We start from the raw sequence: 17780 nt of genomic DNA, 5'->3' as shown, positions 1-17780 counted from the left end.
TCTAAGTGTATAAAAAAAGATATTCAAAGCAGGTTTCCTACTAACAGTGATTTGTAACCTAGAAGGTGAGGAGTAATGGTCACCCAAACACTGTAATGATGATGATGACGGTGATGGTGGTGATGATGATGACGACGATGATGCTGTGTCTTGAATCCATCCTGGCAGTGACTGACTTGAGCTAGCTCAGATCTCATCCAGGGCACACTGAGGTTTGTGGATACTCCACTCATATTAATACCTTCCTTTGAATACTTCCTTATTATTTTTTTTATTTGTAATTATGTGTATGTGTTTGTCTAGGCGTGCACATGAGAGGCAAGAGACATTAGATCCCCTGGAGCTGAAGTTACAGGTGGTTGTGAGTCACCTGATTCCTGGTGTTGGGAACCAAACTCAGGTCCTCTGCAAGAGCAGCATGGCTCTTAGCCACTGAGTCATAGAGAAACAGAGAAGCCATTGCTCAAGTTCACACAGCTAAGAATGAGGAGAACCAGGATTTGTGCTCAAATTGGTTGTCTTTCAAGTTTGCAGCTTTTTTTTTTTTGAGGAACTAGATAGATGTAAGTTCAGAAGAGAGAAATGACACACGAGAAAGTCTGGACTTCCATGTAAGTGACTCATCACTCATCTCCAGTGTGGGCTTTCCTGAGTGTGCTTCCAGGTACCAGGGAGGAGGGAACAACCATTGTGATCTATTGGTGGCCGCCGGCAAGTTACAGGCGGAGAGTTCATAGTCAACTGGACCTTGACGTTAAAATGGCAGTCTTGTACACATTTGCTTTTAGCAGGTGACAGTGAAAGAAAAGAACAAAATCAATGGATTATAATTACAGAACCCTGAAATTTCATGTTACACCTGAGTATAATGAGAATCCATGTATGTTATGACAACCGCAGATTAGTAATTTATCTCTCGCCAAATGGCAGGGTGGTTTACGATGTTGCCGGTTTGTTAACTCTTACAGAAAGCACAGATAATGTGTCAGATTGCCCCATGAGTAATAGCCTGGTTTTATGATGCAGGATAAATCAATCACACAGGTTTTTTGTGTTGGCTTAATGAGGTTAGGTCAGCAAGCACAGAGCTTGGGAAAATGTTGTTGGTCAACAGCCTCCAAGTGCTGACACAGGACCCTTGCAGGGCTGGGATTGGTTGGAGTGAGTCCCTTGCAGATTGCCTGTGGGTGGGTGGCAAAGGTCTAGGCTCTGCTTTAGGAATTACCACTCAAGAAGTCAAGAGTCCTAGCACAGAGACGAAGCTGCAGAGAGCCTTTGGAGGTTAATAGGTGAGGGGTTAAATCAATGAAATCAATAAGAACCAAACGAAAAACAACACGTTCAGAAGCTGGCAACCCTTGTCAGTCCCCTGAGGAATGGCGGTTGTGTTTGGAAGAGCCAGCTCTTGGAATATCACAATGGCAGATGCCCCCCCCCCCCCCCCCCGCCTCCGCCACCTGAGGCGCAGTTACTTGTTTTGAGGGCGCTCTTCAGTGACGTCCTAATCTTTCTACTTCCTTGGCATTGCTAGAACCTTCCTTCAGCCAGGGTCATAGGGAAGGAAGACATTCCATTTGCCTGTGCCCTCTGTACCCTGTGCTTTCTCTAGATGAGTTAGGAACCGCCTCTGATCTCCCTCAGACATTTGCTTGTGAGAAAAGATTAAAGGTCCCCAGGAACGTCCCACCTGAGTGCACACCCCCAACTACACGTCCCGTGGAGCTATCCCATCGGCCTTTCTCTGGAATGGACTGTCTGTGAGAGCGTCACACACCAGCAGCAGTTCAAGTGATCATATAGGTCGTGCTTTGTTAGGGGAGCTATCAGAGAAAGTGGAAAGAATCAGAGAAGTATAGGGCGGCCTGATATTTAAGTTTTCTCTGTGTCAGCTGTGTCTTGCCTTTGTCGATGCAGCCATGATCCCTCAGGACACTCAAGTTGAGTCTAAGAAGAATTTTCCATGGCTGTGCGTGTGCGCGCACGCGAGTGCGAGTTTCATTTCATGCTTCTACTATGTCCTTTCTAGGCAGAGACTTAGACTGACCATCTATGGCAAACATTAAGATAAACTTGTGACAGTGATTGAGCAGAGGGTGATAGAGGAGACCTAGGACAGAGCTTCCTAACAGGCGCCATCATATTTTATCTGTCGGGACTGGCTGGGTGGTGGAATGGTAACTAACATCCCCCAAGTAAGTTTTAACCTTTTGCTGTAAGCACAAGGAGGGCTATACAAACTCAGCACACTTGCCATCTGACTTGAGAGAGAGCGCGAACGCTCTTCTTCTAATCAGCTCTCAATCTGAAAACAACTCAGGCAGGCACCCCGGAACCTCCTGTAGATACCCCCCTATGTTTGCCTCTGAAGTGTCCCCTCCAAGGCTCACGTGTTTTGGGCACTTGATCTCCATGCAGCTGGTGGCACTGTTTTGGAACATTTAGTAGGTGGGAGCTAGTTGGAGGAAGTAGTTTGCTCAACTGGACGGGCCTTAAGGGTTATAACACAGGGTGGGTCTGAATGATTCTCTTCGCTTCCTGATCATCACCTCGGGTGCTGCTGTGACAACCACAAGCCACTCCCACCACCATCTTGTCCCACCACGGCGGTGGTCTGAATCTCAGCAGGCTATGGGCCAAAAATAACCCCTTTATATTGTTTCTATTAGGAACTTGGTGTACAATGTCATCAGTCATTAAAACATATGCTTTCCCTTCTCTTCCTTCAAAATTATTATTATTATTATTACTATTATTTTTACTTTTGTAGCTTTATCTCCCAAATCCTAATGGTTTAAGATAATTAAAAAAATGTGATAAATCAGAGCTAGAGAGATGGCTCAGTGGTTAAGAGCACTGACTGCTCTTCTGAAGGTTCTGAGTTCAATTCCCAGCAACCACATGGTGGCTCACAACCATCCTTAATGGGATCTGACAGCGACAGCTTACTCATACACTTCAAATAAATAAATAAATAAATAAATAATTCGCTAAATCTATCATAGAAGCTGAGTATTATTAATTTGTTGTTATTATCATCTTTATTCTAGGCCAGACACTGTCAGAACTTTCTGGAGCATCACAGAGGAAAATGTTCTGGGGAAAAACATCTACCTTTAGAGTGATACACATACTTTTGTTTATACTTTGTTGGTCAAATGGCCACACTGGATTCCAGAGCCCAAGTGTGTAATTCCATGATATGTCCAGAAGGGGGAGTTGTGGAGGTACCAAGAGTCAGCGTTCTTGGGATGAAACGAACTGTTTAAATGAAAGCTTTTAGGGCAATACCTGTCAATCTTAATATTTACTCAGATTTTATAACTATGAGAACTGTTTAAACATTTTCTGTTTAGGTAAGATAGTCAAGACTGACAGAGATTCCCCCTCCCCACCCCATCCACAGAGACCTAGGGTGACCTATGTGGTCTGATCCAGTATTAGCTGCTTTTGCATTGCTGTGTCCCAGAATATCTGACAGAAACAAGGTAAGGCAGGAACGCCCTGCCTTGGCTCACGATTCCAGAGGGATCGCAGCCCACCGCGGCAGGGAAGACAAAGCAAAGAAGTAAGCCACTGCAGTCACTGTGGGAGCGGGCAGTGTAGAGCCGGAAGAAGGAGCGTTCGGGGCCCTGTGGGCTGCAAAGAAAAGGGAGCAGAAAGCCACAGGAAGTAAGGTGCGCTGCTAAAACCTTCAAAGGTCTTTCTCTGTTGCCTCACTTCTGCCAGCCAGGCTCTGCCTCCTACTGCGGCTACTAGGCAGGGACCTAGTGCTCTGGAGGTGATCCAAGGGAACCGATGCTTCCTCCTGGAACCGTTCTAGACCCCATGTGTAAAGAGGAAGGAACAGAGCTATGGGCCGTCCTTTTGTAGCATCTTGAGGTCTTTGTATTTCTACTCAATGGTCTGAGTTGGGGAGTGGCGGGGAGGGGGAGGAGAGGAGAGTGAGCTCTAGCCATTGCTAGATACCTTTGCGGTTGCTATTTTGTCGTTGTTATTATTTCATGATGTTGGTCTTTCCCCCGAGTTTGGACGACAAGAACGTGATTCATGTTCAAGGGGAAGGACCTCATCCCAGGGTTTCATTGACAGCACAACTGTCAAGAAGCCCATCCCTGTAAACGCTGACCTGGCAAATGAGACCAAGCCTCCACATGGAAAATCAAAGTCAGGGGGATCTGGCAGTGAGTTGAAAAGATGGTTTGAATCAGAGGCAGAGACAGCCCATGGACTTTGGGGTGGGGGGCTTGGGGGGATGTCTGCACCATCGTGCCAAGATGGCTGGGGACTTGGGCCAGTGAGTTTCCATCCTGAGGAGGAGGCAGGGCCGGTCTCTAGTGGAAGCCAGAACATGGCAGGTCTCTGGTTTAAATTCGACTCATCAGAGGGTCCTCAAAGCCAATTGGGAAGGAGCGGGCTGTGTTTTCTTTCCTGCTTAATAACAGGAGAATTGCTTACAGCCCTGGACTTTATTAGGTAGAATTTGACATTGTTTGGTTGGACACAGGCTCCATCCAGGGAGCTAATCTCTCACACCTGTTTGGCTTTGTTAAGGAACCAGGGGCCCCAGCCTATTTGCTATTGGTTACTACAGAGACCGATACAAGGAGAAGGCAGGCAGCAACCAAAGAGATGCTGTGGCTTCTTACCACATCCCTAACTCTGCAACTCAGTGCTTAGGTGCAACTGTCTGTTACAAATTTAATGAGTGTGATGTCTGCATGTAGCACAGATCTACAAAAGGCCTAGAGTCCTAAATATTCGGCCAGGAGCTATGGGGTACAGCTCTGCCCAGTGCTTGCAAGAGAGCCAGGCATTAAAAAAAATATTCACCAAACTGGGGCCTTCTGCAAATGGAGTACCTGCTCTTACTTGTTGAGCCATCTGTCTTGCCCTCGCTTTAGGAATTTTTATATTAGTCCATCCCCGGAATATATTGGATCATTTTTCCTAGTTCTAGGAAGTGGGGACTCTGAGAGAAAGGGGGTTCCTCCTGGCTCCCGGCCTTGTTCTTTGTACTTCGCTGGTGTGAATTCCAACACTATATATAGGTTATTGCATAAGCTCGGGGAATGTGGCCCTTTGTCTTTCAGGTGACATTTTACCCTCTGTGCTGCTGAAATAATGGTCAGTAGAGCCTGAGTTGGAAGACAAAGTGTGTTCCTGTCACCCTGAGGAGAATGGAAAGTCCCTTACGCAGAGGACAAACACAGAGCTGTGTGTGGCCGGCACATACACCTTTTCTTCAGTTACACGGCTCCTGACAGATGAGGATGCGAGGGTCGAGTAATTCCCCATAAACTCTGGGTCCTACGGCAGATTGAAAATGTAAAGGCTCCGTCTGGAGCTGGCATGTCATGCATGGACTCAGAAGCCCAAAGAGGCCCGCTGCCTCTGAGAGACTGCTCTCACTTCTGGAAAAAGCTTAGAAATGGCTTCTATGTTCTCCACCTAGAAAACCACAGGGCGGGATCCTGCCTTGACCCTCAGCACCAGTGTATTCAGGTGCCTGCTGGCCATGGAAGGCATGACAGAACACCAGACTCCCTTTGTCAGGGCATGTGCATTGTCCCATGTGGAGGGCAGCAGCCCTCAGAGGGAAGGATGGAAAGGAGAATGCAGGCCTGGTTGCTGAGGCACAGGGGTCAAGTGGTTGAAAACCCTCTTCAGGAGGGTGAGCTGACTGGGGAGTCAGATCCACAATTCTGCACTCTCTGGGTTTTTGCAAGTCATAAATTCAACAATAGCATTTAAGTAGGAATTTTAAGACAGATAGCACCCTCTAATAACCATGTCCCAACCGTCAGCCCTTAGAGGGCCCCTAAGTGACCCTGGAGACCTGACTTAGACCTCAGCTTTGTGTTGGAAAACAGTCAAAACTTGAGACTCAACTGTCTTCAAACTTTGCTGCCCACATTATAATTATCTGAGTACTTATCCTCAGATGATAAGGTGATGCAATTGACCTGCTGAAGGGCACAGAGCTCTGCCTGCCTTATGAGCCGATGGCCATAATTGTCACATCTACCTGCTTGCCTTTCTGTGGTACGTGGTATGTTTAATGGTGTTATCTCCTTTCCCGCAGGTGCCTCTATACCTCTGTATCTCTCTTTTGCTGTTTTAGGACCAGTGGCAGGAGATGCTAAGAGCAAAGGTTGACCTTTGTTGGAGGAGACCAACCGTAGAGACCTTAGAGTGCCATGCCCACCCATGCATCCACATTCACACACACACACACACACACACACACACACACACACACACACACACACACACACACACACACACTCACATATATGTCGATGAGAGGGATTATGCCCTTTGGTGATTCATTGAAGGCTCTCGTGAGCAGACAGCAGAGATAGCCACACATTCCCACCTCACTAACTCCCACTGATCACAGAGAATTGCTCCTCTGTTCTGAGCTGTATTCTGCTGTTTCATATAAGATTTTATGAAAAAAAAAGCAGTGTTCTGATCTTGTAAATAAAAACAATAACAATGCAACAAGAATGAAAGCTGGGACTGCAGTCTAGAGCAGAGAACTTGGGCACTGCCAGAGTTTGATGTCTCTGACCAGGATTCTCGTAACCAGAGCGCAATGACTATCATGGGGCCAACAAACAGATCAGAGACCTAGGCTTGGACGTCTGCGGTTCCTCAGACAAGGAGATATGACTGACTCGTAAGTGTGTTGGGTTGGGAACCTGGTGTTCAGGTCTTTGCCCTGTAAACTGTCTCTGCCTAAACTCAGGTCTAAGAAAGATGGAGCTTTCTGGAGGCTCTGCTTCAATAGGGGTCTCCATTTTAAAATGGATGGGTTTTGTGTGTTTTGTATGTGTGTGCCTATGTGTGCATGGATGTACATGTGGATAATTTGAGGACAGCCTTGAATGTTATTTCTAAGACCTCTCTCTGTTTTTCTGTCTCTCTGTCTCTCTCTGTCTTTCTGTCTCTCTTTGTCTCTGTCTCTTTGTGTCTGACGCTCTGTGTCTGTGTCTCTTCCTCCCTCCTCTCTCTCTCCTTTTCTTCGAATGCACATTTCCAAGTAGGCGAGTCTATGGATCAGCCGCTCTGTGCTTCCCCAGTGCTGGGGTTACACAAAGGAAATAGTTTAACCTGGAATTTTTCTGCTTAGGCTAAAGTGGCCGGCCAAGGAGCCTGAGGGATCGGACTATCCCCACTAACACTGGGATGACAGAGGCTGTTCTTACCTTAGCCATCCTCAGTTGAGTGAGCCTGGGCAATCTTTGGACTTCATCTTCTCATCCATGAAATGGAAGCCCTCTGTCACTTGTCTCTCCCACCAGGTCTCCATAAGACTGCCATGATAAAACACTTTCACATCATTTTTAGAGGTCACGAGCCAGTACAGATGTATAAAGGATGGAAGGTTGAGTTCTAGTCTCCCTTACCTGTGCTTGCATGAGTCTTCTTTGTGGCTGTCCTGACACAGTAGCAGGGTGGGCAGCAAGAACTCAAGCCACAGCCTCCTGATCCCTGTTGCCCTCCATCAGTGTTCTGTGACCTGCCTCTATTAGGGAAATGTTAAAGGAGGGACCTGAAGCCTCCACATGGCTGTCCTTACATATTCTCCATCATTAAATGACCCTATGTCTTTGTATGTAATTATGTTACCAGTCAGTAGTTGTTGGCAAGTATTTAACAGCTAGGTCTCAGAAAAGATACATACAGAAGTTCGTTACAAATTACACTGATATAAAGTGTGTGGGACATGCTGCTTATAACTACCAACTAGGCAGATGTCTTTATGGCAGATTCCATTTGGTTAACAGAGTCTCCCAAGAATCTTTGTTGGGATTTTTCCTGGACAGTAGAAGAAGCCTTCTAGAGACAATGTAAGTGTTGCTTGCTGTTTTTATTTCCATTGGGGAACTAGAAGAAAGAATGAAGTTATTCACTGAAGCTTCATCCTTTACCCAATGGTGGAGGATGTTTGTTCTCTCAATCTGGGGCAGTTTTGAGTACTAACTAGAAGAACATTTCATTAAAATTCTTATTGCATGCAATTTGTGATACCAGTATCCCTGCCACACATGCAAATGCAGTATTTTTATTTTTAATTTGCACTGTTGCTTTCTTCATTAATGCCTTATGTCTGGATGATTTCAAAGCCACAATTAAACTAGGATTTACAGGACTTTCTAGACTCTCCTGGAGTTTCCTATCATTGCCAATTTGGAAACTGTGTGGGTGCCTGTGTGTTTCTGCGTATATCTATGAGTGTACCCAAGTGAGCTTGCGGATATGTGTTTATGTATGCATGTATACTTGTGTATACATGTGTGTGTGTGCATGTGCATGTAGAGGCCAGAGGTCAACCTCAGGTATTATTTTTCAAACCTAACTCACCTTATTTTTTGAGGTAGTGTCTCCCACTGAAGATGGAACTCCCTGATGAGACCAGGCTGGCCGGCCAGGGAGCTCCAGGGATCCACCTATGTCTGTTTTTCCAGTGTTGTGATTACAAGGGCAAGCCAGCATGCCTGGATTTTTATTTGGGGACCAGGGATCAAAGTCAGATCCCCATGTTTGCACAGCAAGCTTTTTACTTACCCAGTCCCTCCCCACACCACACCACCCACTTTAAGATGAATATGCAGTGGCGTTCAATATCAGAATGGGAAACAGACAAAATAAATGTTTTCAGGACAGAAACATAATAGATACGTTGCCTGAAGAGCGTAGAAAATAGCATGCCCTTGTGAAAGTACAGCAAGAGGCGAACTCATTATTTATCTCCTTGTCAGTTGATAGAATCTCATTTTGAACAGTGCCAGTGTTGAACAATCAGTTTGAGAGACTCCTCAAAATGTTTCCATCTGCTCCTGGGAGTGGGCGTGGCTTTTCCCAACTCATCTCCCTGGTTGTTTTTCTCTTTCTCCAGATCTGGGAGTTTTCAGTGTTGTGGGGGGAGGGGGGAGCGTGTCTATGTGTTACATGGTGAAGACTTGGAGACAGGGTTCTTGTCTCACCACCTTCTTGAAAAACAAACAAATAAGCGGTGACTCAGAGCAGTTTCCAGAATGCGTCGTCCTCGCTTTCTTTTTATGAGATGGTGGTAACACACACATGTGCGCCTTGCTTCTGCTTCCGCTGTTGCTGTCTCAGTCTGGCATTAACACCCAGTTCTCCATCGAAACATCCCTCCTCTCTTTCTGTGTTTGTGTTTTCGTGTGTGTGTGTGTGTGTGTGTGTGTGTGTGTGTGTGTGTGTGTGTTTTTAGGCCAGGGGTCAATGCTAGGTTTCTTCCTCCTCCTTCCTCTTTTATTTTTTTTGAGACAGGGTCACTTACCGAATCAGGCACTTGCTGATAGCCCTGGCAATCCTCCTGTCTCCAACCTCTCCCTACCAGATTACACATGCATTGCCCTACCCATTCTTTCCCCACAGAAAAGAGTCGATTTAAACGCCCTCCAGTGTGTAGAGAGGCTCCATGCAATCTCCTTTTTGGTATCAAATCTTATTCTTGGTGCTTTTATCTTCTTTCATGGGCAAGTACTCACTTTAGATCCCAAACAAACAAACAAACAAACAAACCAGCTAAAATTCTCACTGATTGTTAAGAGCGAATTGTGTGTTCTTCGGAGAGAGCGCCCTCATTTTGTAGGCTTCCCTCCACAGAGAAGGGAGCTGTCAAGCCATGGTGACAAGGAGACACCCCTGAGTGTATGACGAGATGTAGGACTGGGAGGCTATTGATCATTTCATCCAGATGTGGATACACATGGTGTGCATGGGCTTGCCTACATGGGGACCCATGCATGAAGAGTAAAAGTGTGTCATCACATCTTAGCAGGGATTGCTCAACACAAAGGCTTAGCAGTAGGCTCTGTCATCGTGCCTAATATCGCCTAGAATGACTTAGAAAACTTTAATTACACCAGGGTCTTATTTTCAGCTCTTGATAGCTTTTGAACTCTCAGGGTTGGGGGAAGGGTTATCCCCAGCCTGAGCTCTTTCTAAAGAGCCTTTGTCTCTGTGCCCAGGTATTAAGTTGGTGGTGCAACAATCACAGGTACCTTCGGTTCAATTTTCTCCACTCCACCCCCACTCTGTAAGCACCATCTTGGCCCTGAATGTGAGCCTGTGTTCTCCTGACCTACCATCCTGCACAGGGGGACCGAGGAAGAATGGGCCACAGGAATGTGCGCAGAACAGAGCCAAATTGTTCAAGCTGTGTGAAGAAGAAAGAAAAAAAAATAGTGAGAGAGGGGTGGGGAGGGAGAAGAAGAAAAGATTCCCTTGTCGGGTCAATTTCTCTGGAGATATTCGGAGGATAACACAGTAATTTTTAGGAAAGGGGGGTGGAGGGAGTAAAAGCGAGAGAGCCCAGTTTTATCGGCACAGTGGCGCACACAGAAAGGTGACATTTGAGAGAACAAAAGTGAGGTTGTTTAGCTTCATTTGCTGCTATGAATGAAGCCTAAGAAAAGGTGTCTCTGGGCCGCTCCTAACAGTCATCTTCATCACCCTTGCTCACCCTCTCTCTCTTTCTCAGTTCCCTTATGAAATAAGGGCACGCAGGTAATAAACAAAGCACTATAAAAGATCAGATCGTGGGATTCTGTAGGCTCATTCAATGTCTGGAGCACGCGTCGGCCACTCCACCTCGGGCGCTCTGAAGCCGGCCGCATGGAGACTGGGGGACGGTGGTAGGATGGTCCTAGACCCCTTCCCTCTGTTTCTGCAACCTTGGTGAATTGAAAAGGGATCAATATCCTTTATCAGCTCTACCATACCAGATGGCCAAGGGACAGTGGAAAAATGGCAGGGCAGACCCCCTTGGATTTGCCCACGTGGAGTTTGGATATTTACCTGGCTTCTTTGTCAAGTCTTGGGCCTGATGCAGGTGAGTAGGAGCCGAGGTTCAGAGGTAGTCTGACTATTGGATCTGATTCCACCCCCCAGCTTTGACAGAGGGTCCCCTGGTGGTCTTCATTTCATCTTTTTTTGCTTCGAGTCAGACTCTGGCCTGAAGCTCCTAGCTAACTGCCTATTGTGTAAGAAGCAGGCTGAGGTGGCAAAGGAGTTGTGCCTATGTGCAGGAATGAGGGACAAAGGACAAGTAGGTGGGTTCTATTTGCTTGAGGGGGGGTTACTTTGCAATAGATAGTTCTTCTCTCTGCAATGGATAGTTCTCTCTTCTGCCAAATGGAAAGCTCCTTGCCACTGTTCTTCCTGGCCTGACCCCCGCCTTCCCTCTGTAATTCTCTTGCTTTCAGTCTGTACGATTCCCCATCATCAACAGTGCACCCAGGGAGGAATGTGTAACACTGTTTGAGAAAGAGCCGGAGCTGAGCATGTAGCGGTGGGCGCTGGGAGTGGATTTGGTTTCCTGTGGCATGTGGGTAGGCAGTGTACTTACCTAGAAACTTCATCCACGTACTGGTGTGGCTGAGCTGGGCTCCTATAGGCCAGGCCTAGAACGATGAAATAGGGGACCCCAGAGTTTTGGGAATTCTTTGTAAGAGCCTCACTCTTCTTTGTTCTGCTCTTTGTTTGTTCTCTGGATTATAGTGAACACATCTGGATATGTAGCCTGGTGCTAGGCATAAATGAAGTCACCCTAGCTTTGCAGAGAGAAACACAGGACTTGTCCCTCTTCTGTATTTGGATAAGGATGCCTTCTCAATGTCACACAAATGCTTCAAAGATTTGCTTGCCTGGGTTGCTGCTAGAGAGTGAAATTATGTGAGAGCTTAGCTCTAGACATTCAGAGCAGAGCTCTCCTAGCAGCTATCCATCTTATTACCAATGTGTGAGAGGAGAAGGTTGTTCAATATGCATGGTCTATGAGACTAAGCCTTCTTACGTTTGCATGGCACATTTGTCTTAGGATTTTATGTCTTTCTCTGATCTGTTTATTAATTTGTATTTTGTGAGAATGATGTAAGTACAGTATAAGACATTGGTGATTTTATTTATCTCTACATTTAACTGAAACCTTGGACTTCCTAGGTGAGAACTAGACCCCTAGCTCCTCTGTGTGTGTGTGTGTGTGTGTGTGTTTCCCTAAGAATAACACTATGCATGTTATATACAAATGATTTACCATCTGGCCTGTTCAAATGCGTGCATGAATACAAAATAGTCACTATATTAATTCCCTGTGATTTACTGACTTAGACCCAGGCTCTAGATCTTTCCAGAGTCAACTCTGACAGCTTATTGCCGGAGAATTGAGGACACATGCGGCAAAGGTGTGGCACTAATTCGCACGAACGGGGTTATGTGCATAGCTCCATAAACTCGGTCCATAGAAGTGCAGTTTAGCATCTCCAGCTCCTCTCAGTCAGGAGCTACCAGTACCTGAATGCGTCCCCTGCTTTCTCTGGCACAGAGAATTCTATTTTTATTTGCTCAATGTTGAGAATATTTTCTTTTTCTCGGTCTGCGTTTCCTGAGTTGTGTGGATTTCTCCGGAGCTAACAAAGCTTTTCCAACGATGGTCAAAGAGAAACAACTCAAACCTCTGACATGGAGTTGTACCTGGAACATTGGAGAGTTTTAGCTAGTGTTTGTCTATCAAAGGGGAACCTGAATAGTTCTTGCGACTATAGGTATTGATTTATGAAGCGTGTGATTTTGTGTGTTTACACACATATCTGCTTTCTTAGTGCAAATTTCAGATATTTCACCCAATTCACATTTTTAAACTGTTTTATTTAATTTATCAGTGGTTAGTATTTGGTCATCAATCGATTGCCTCAGTATTAGTCGAATATCTTTGCATTCTTCACCTTCCAGTGTCATCCCCAGCTAGTCTGCATACTTCGGTAGTCTGTTATAAATGTTTTCTCTCAGGCTCTATCTTGACACTCACGGCAATGTAAATATGTGAATGCCAAGTCCTAGAATAGAATAGAATTTATTTTCCTTTTACTCCCGATGAGAGGCTTAGAATGGCCAGGAGAGCAATTGGTAGCCCATGGGTAAAAGGGAGAGAAAATATAATCAACACTAACATAAGTTGCCATCTATGGCTATGGTCTGAAAAACAGTTTTCCTATTTAATGCTGGGCGAAGGGATTGCCAGGGATGTCCGGCCTTGGGTATTTACGCTTTACAGACTTATGGGGGCATAGGGACCCACAGCTTAGACACATGCATTATTCAATGTTTCTTTCTGTGCTTATTAGCCTTGTGGGTACGGGCAGCATTAACCACTGGCCTAGAAGCCTTCGGGAACAACATGGCAAAATTCAGGAGAACACATAGTCTTGTGTTTGGGATTTTAAGAGACTCCGAGGCGACTTGGTGCTCAGGAGGATTTGAGAGCAGTTTGGCTTATAGCCATTACTGTTGGCTAATAATTGCACTAATCTTTTCTTGAGGGAGGGGTTGTGTGAGCATTCCCCCCTGTCCCTCAGTCCTCTAGCCAGAGAACAATAGGGACATTGTGTTTCTGCACTGTTCCAGAAGATGGGTCAGGGGCTGCTACCGGGTGGGTATGGTCTTCAGTGGATGAGCCACCAGGAATTAGCTCTCAGCCATAATTAAGGAACCCAAGAGCTCAGTCTTACAGCCTCGGCCGGATGAGAGGAAAATGTTTTATCCCATGAGGCATCCGAACAGCAGCTGAGATGGGGTTATCAGACCCATCGACCCTTGGGGTTGGAGGGGGAGTGCTTAGCAGCAGGTGCAAGGCTTACTGGACAACAATGGGAGGCTGCACACCCCAGGAAAACCATTCCGCCTTCTTAAGAACAGAAACTAAAACCAGGAGTAGTGACACCAAGTGGAGTCGCCTCTGCAAAATGAGCCACGTGCATATGCTTAAGTGGAAAACATATTTACCGCTAATATTAAAATTTAAGCCATGACTCCTACTATGAGGTGTTAAAGTAGTCTGCAAGGGTTAACTAAGAAGGTTTAGACGTTCTTAGGTGCAACTGAAGATGGCTATAAGGCGGCCCGCCATGGAAGCCTAAACTTAAAACACTGTGGGAGCTTTGGTTGCTTTTTTGTCTTGCAATTATTATTATTATTATTATTATTATTATTATTATTATTATTATTATTTGTGTGTGTGTGGGGGGGGATTCCAACCTGAACTTCTGTGGAATGAGCGCTATAAAGGACAATGTCAAACTGTAATGTGACAATTCAGACATGGCTGATGTGGAGCAGTGAGAGCCGAGAAGGTCATGTGTAAGCTACACGCAAACAGTATATCATTTTATGGAAGAGAATGGTGTCTCTTCAGGTCTTCAGTAGCCAGCCAGATCTTGGAACCAGCATCCCGGGGTTACTGAGGGATGCCTGTCCCCTTTGGGGTGCAAAATGCCATCTGAGTGTTCAAGTGTGACAATGGCCCATCTTACCATTTAGAAAGCAAGTGCCTTGATCAGGCCAAGATGCCGAGAGCAAGGGAGAACATTTTGCCACGTTTAGGCTAATTACCTGAGCTCTCCTGGAAGTCAGGCACAGAGCCATTTTATTTAGTTTAAATTTCTCTCTCTCTCTCTCTCTCTCTCTCTCTCTCTCTCTCTGTGCATGTGTGTACAGGTATGCATGTGTTTGTGTGTGTATGTGTATATGCAGGTGTGTATAGATGTATATGAATGTGTGTGTATGGATATCTGTGTGTGCAGGTATGTGCATGTGTGTGCAAGTATGTGTGTGTGTGTGCATGAGCATGTGTGCAGAAGTGTCACGTGTGCATATGAACACACATGACACTTCGTGTGAAGGCCAGAGAAAACCTTATCTGTTGCCCTTTAGGCGATGCCCCCCACTTTTTTGAGACAGAGACTTGCTGACTGGGCTAGCCTGTAAGGCCAGTGAGCCCCAGGGATGCTTCTGTCTCCACCTCCCCAGTGCTGTGATTACAAGCAGGCTCCCTGCGCTCTCCATGCCACGCCCTCCACCATGTTCTTTGCTTTGAGGTCTAACCTCAGAGCCTTATGCTTGCCCAGCAAGCTCTTTACTGAGGACAGCATCTCCCAGCCCACACAATCACTTAAACAACCAGTTCCTTGCAGTGAGTTCGGTCAGGCTGTTCAGATAATAGGATGGGATGGCTGTCTAGCACTGCACCTGAACATTTTGGTTGCTGCATCTTTTGATCCCATGTTCCCCAAGGGCCACAGATGTTTGTGTCACTCTCCATTTTCTCTAGAGCTGCTGGCCTTGGCAAGGAGGGAGGCTGCTGTGCAGTGCACAGAACCCACTGTTAATATGACGTGGCTCGAAGCTGCACACTGTTACAGAAGGCCAAGGGCGTAAGAAGGAGTGAGAATGTTTCTGTGGCGTAGCGGGTGGAGGGCAGGTGACGAGGGTCGGAGGTCAAGCTCATGGCTAGCTAATGTCCAAGGTGGGCACCGTTGACCAGAGTTTGATTGACATCTTAGCAAACTCACTGTCCCGCCTCCTCAGACCTCAGGGGTTCTCCAGTCTGCATTTTCCAGCTCCCCACGAACATTTCCAAATTACAAAAATAAAATAAAAATACGTGTGGAAAAATACAGGACAAACGACAGCACCTCCCCAGTTTCCAATGGCTCTGTTTTGACTTCGCCATCAGCCAAACTGGAGCCCCTGAATAGCTGGCTTAATTTGTCACCTTGAGTTATTAACCGTTTCCCTGCCTCGCTCAGTGGGTGTCCTTCTGGCTCCTGGCCCTTGGCTAGCTCAGTGGGCTGTTAATCCTGTACCCTCTCTCCTGGGCTTATGGCTCTGTCTGCCAAGGAACGGGGCTTCCCTCATGGAGACACATCTGAATTCACCGCCCTGTCACCTCCCAAGTGCTTATTACCGAGGAGTGGCTGAAACCCAAGGGTTCTGGGTAAGGGCAGGAAAGGACTCTAGCACCAGCTCACATGGCGTAGGTGCCCTTCGCAAGTTTAGGGCTGTGGTCTGTTTCTCTTGGTTAAGGGCCAAAGGCAGGGAGAGGTTCATTCTAGAACGGGGATGGTACAGAGGACTGTCTATAGGGAACCCAGAGAGAAAGTGCTTCTACTGTGTGGTTCATCTATGTTTTTAACTAAAAACTCTGTGTGTGTGTGTGTGTGTGTGTGTGTGTGTGTGTGTGTGTGTGTAGTGTGTGAGCATAGTGTGTGCTAGTGTAGTGTGTGAGTGTGTGTGTGAGTGTGCATGTGTGAGAATGTATGTAGAGTGTGAATGTGTGTATGTATGTAGTATGTGTCTGTGTGTGAAATCTGTGTGTGTGTGTATGTGTGCAGTCCTGTGAGCATATGAGTGTGTGTATACTGTGACTGTGTGTAATGTGTGAGTGTGTATAGAGTGTGAGTATGTGTGTAGTATATGAGTGTATGTGTGTGTGTAGTGTATGAGTCTATGTGTGTATGTGTGGAATGTGTGTGTGCAGTCTGTGGGTGTAGGTGTGTGCAGTCCTGTGAGCATGTGAGTGTGCATACTGTGAATGTGTGTGTGTAATGTGCGAGTATATATGTGAGCATGTAGTGTGTAAGTGTATATAATGTGTGAGTGTATAATGTGTGAGTATAGTGTGTGAGTACATGTGTGTATGTGTGGAGCATGTGTGAAGTTTGTGTGTATATGTATGTGCGTAGTGTGTAGTCTTGAGTGTAGGTGTGTGCAGTCCTGTGAGTGTGTGTGTGTGTGTGTGTGTTAGTGTTGCTTGTGCCCGTGCATGTTTATGCAGAGGCCAGAGGAGGGCATCAGGTTTCTTACTCTGTCATTCCTCATCTAATTCCCTTGAGACAGGATTTCTCACTGAAATTGTATCTAGACTTATGGCCCCAAAGTCCCAGAAATCCTCCTGCCTCTGCCCCGACAGCCCTGAGTTAGACAGGCATGTGGTCACAGGAGCTTTTTACATAGGTGCTGGGGATTTAGACCTAGGTCCTCATGTGTGCACGGCAAGCACTTGTCCCCACTGAGGCCTGTCCTTAGCCCTCATTGGATAGTTTACTTCAGTAGAATTAGTCTCCGCATCCAACTTCTCTCTTTGGACATTTTATTGTTCAATTTTCCCATCATCCCTTAAGAATTGCATGCTGGGAATTTTTTCTCTTGGACACTCCTCTTTATTATTCAATATATTCAGATTTCTACTTACGCCCTTTCTTTGTTCTGAAAATGCTCATATTCCTGATACCTTTTTTCTTTGGATCCATGCAGTTTTAAACCATGTAACTTACAGATACGAGTGAGCATGATTTAGTGAATTCTCTCAAGAGGACAGCATCACTGTTTCACTAAGGGGGCTTCTTCACAACAAAGGCTTCTTTTAGAAACAAGCAGCTTAGATGACTTGGTTTTAATTCTGTACTACGGAGGCTGCCTTATGTCTAAAGAGGCCGCATAATGACCTGGTTGACCGTTCAAGATAGAAAACTGCTATCTGTGAAAACTTCCCCAGAAACTTAGGTCACTCACTGAAGGCCACAGAAATGACCAGTTTATTATTCTTCTGAAGATATTTATTTACATATAAATACTCCGATGACCTCTACTTTGTTTCATTTTTTAATAGATGTTTTGTTTTAGAATATAATTTGTGTCTAAAGAAAAATTGCCAAGACTCATCACCACAATTATAATTATTTTTGATGTCAGCACAGAGAAGATATCTGAATTTCATAGCTTATCAGGTTTTGTTAGTTTCACCCCAGTGTCTCTTCTCAGTCCGGGATGCTACCTTAAGTTAGTTCCTGTGTGTCCTTCATTCAACTTGTCCTGCAGTGGTCACTCAGCCTTTGTCTTTCATGACTTTGACGGTTTAAGGAGAGATGGTCAATGGCTTTGTATGAGATTCCCCAGTCAGTGTTGTC

At 45.8% G+C, this 17780-nt stretch overlaps 1 long non-coding RNA gene across 1 annotated transcript in view, besides 9 other annotated features; it reads left to right on the top strand.

Moving 5' to 3' along the window:
• Window positions 9842–10625: an enhancer, noted in NCBI's record as "SOM/E70 fragment". NCBI's record gives its function as "enhancer in otic vesicles, notochord, neural crest, foregut and head mesenchyme, lung, salivary gland, kidney, liver; required for pancreas development and regeneration" and the evidence as "EXISTENCE:knockout evidence [ECO:0001091][PMID:23449223]".
• Window positions 9971–10000: a protein binding site, noted in NCBI's record as "SOX site SOM13". NCBI's record gives its function as "promotes enhancer activity" and the evidence as "EXISTENCE:protein binding evidence [ECO:0000024][PMID:23449223]".
• Window positions 10090–10116: a protein binding site, noted in NCBI's record as "SOX site SOM12". NCBI's record gives its function as "promotes enhancer activity" and the evidence as "EXISTENCE:protein binding evidence [ECO:0000024][PMID:23449223]".
• Window positions 10139–10170: a protein binding site, noted in NCBI's record as "SOX site SOM11". NCBI's record gives the evidence for it as "EXISTENCE:protein binding evidence [ECO:0000024][PMID:23449223]".
• Window positions 10171–10196: a protein binding site, noted in NCBI's record as "SOX site SOM10". NCBI's record gives its function as "promotes enhancer activity" and the evidence as "EXISTENCE:protein binding evidence [ECO:0000024][PMID:23449223]".
• Window positions 10374–10420: a protein binding site, noted in NCBI's record as "SOX site SOM5". NCBI's record gives its function as "promotes enhancer activity" and the evidence as "EXISTENCE:protein binding evidence [ECO:0000024][PMID:23449223]".
• Window positions 10420–10459: a protein binding site, noted in NCBI's record as "SOX site SOM4". NCBI's record gives its function as "promotes enhancer activity" and the evidence as "EXISTENCE:protein binding evidence [ECO:0000024][PMID:23449223]".
• Window positions 10544–10572: a protein binding site, noted in NCBI's record as "SOX site SOM2". NCBI's record gives the evidence for it as "EXISTENCE:protein binding evidence [ECO:0000024][PMID:23449223]".
• Window positions 10578–10607: a protein binding site, noted in NCBI's record as "SOX site SOM1". NCBI's record gives the evidence for it as "EXISTENCE:protein binding evidence [ECO:0000024][PMID:23449223]".
• Window positions 10596–17780, top strand: part of BC006965 (cDNA sequence BC006965) — a 47430-nt gene continuing 40245 nt past the window's right edge. Inside the window, exon 1 of the long non-coding RNA NR_024085.1 lies at window positions 10596–10870. This is a non-coding gene — a long non-coding RNA (cDNA sequence BC006965). The remainder of the gene's footprint in view (window positions 10871–17780) is intronic.

This window comes from Mus musculus, chromosome 11, assembly GCF_000001635.26.
Source record: "Mus musculus strain C57BL/6J chromosome 11, GRCm38.p6 C57BL/6J".
NCBI lineage: Eukaryota > Metazoa > Chordata > Mammalia > Rodentia > Muridae > Mus > Mus musculus.
The sequence above is the reverse complement of the archived record's forward strand: the minus strand, read 5'-3'. Positions and strand labels throughout refer to the sequence as shown.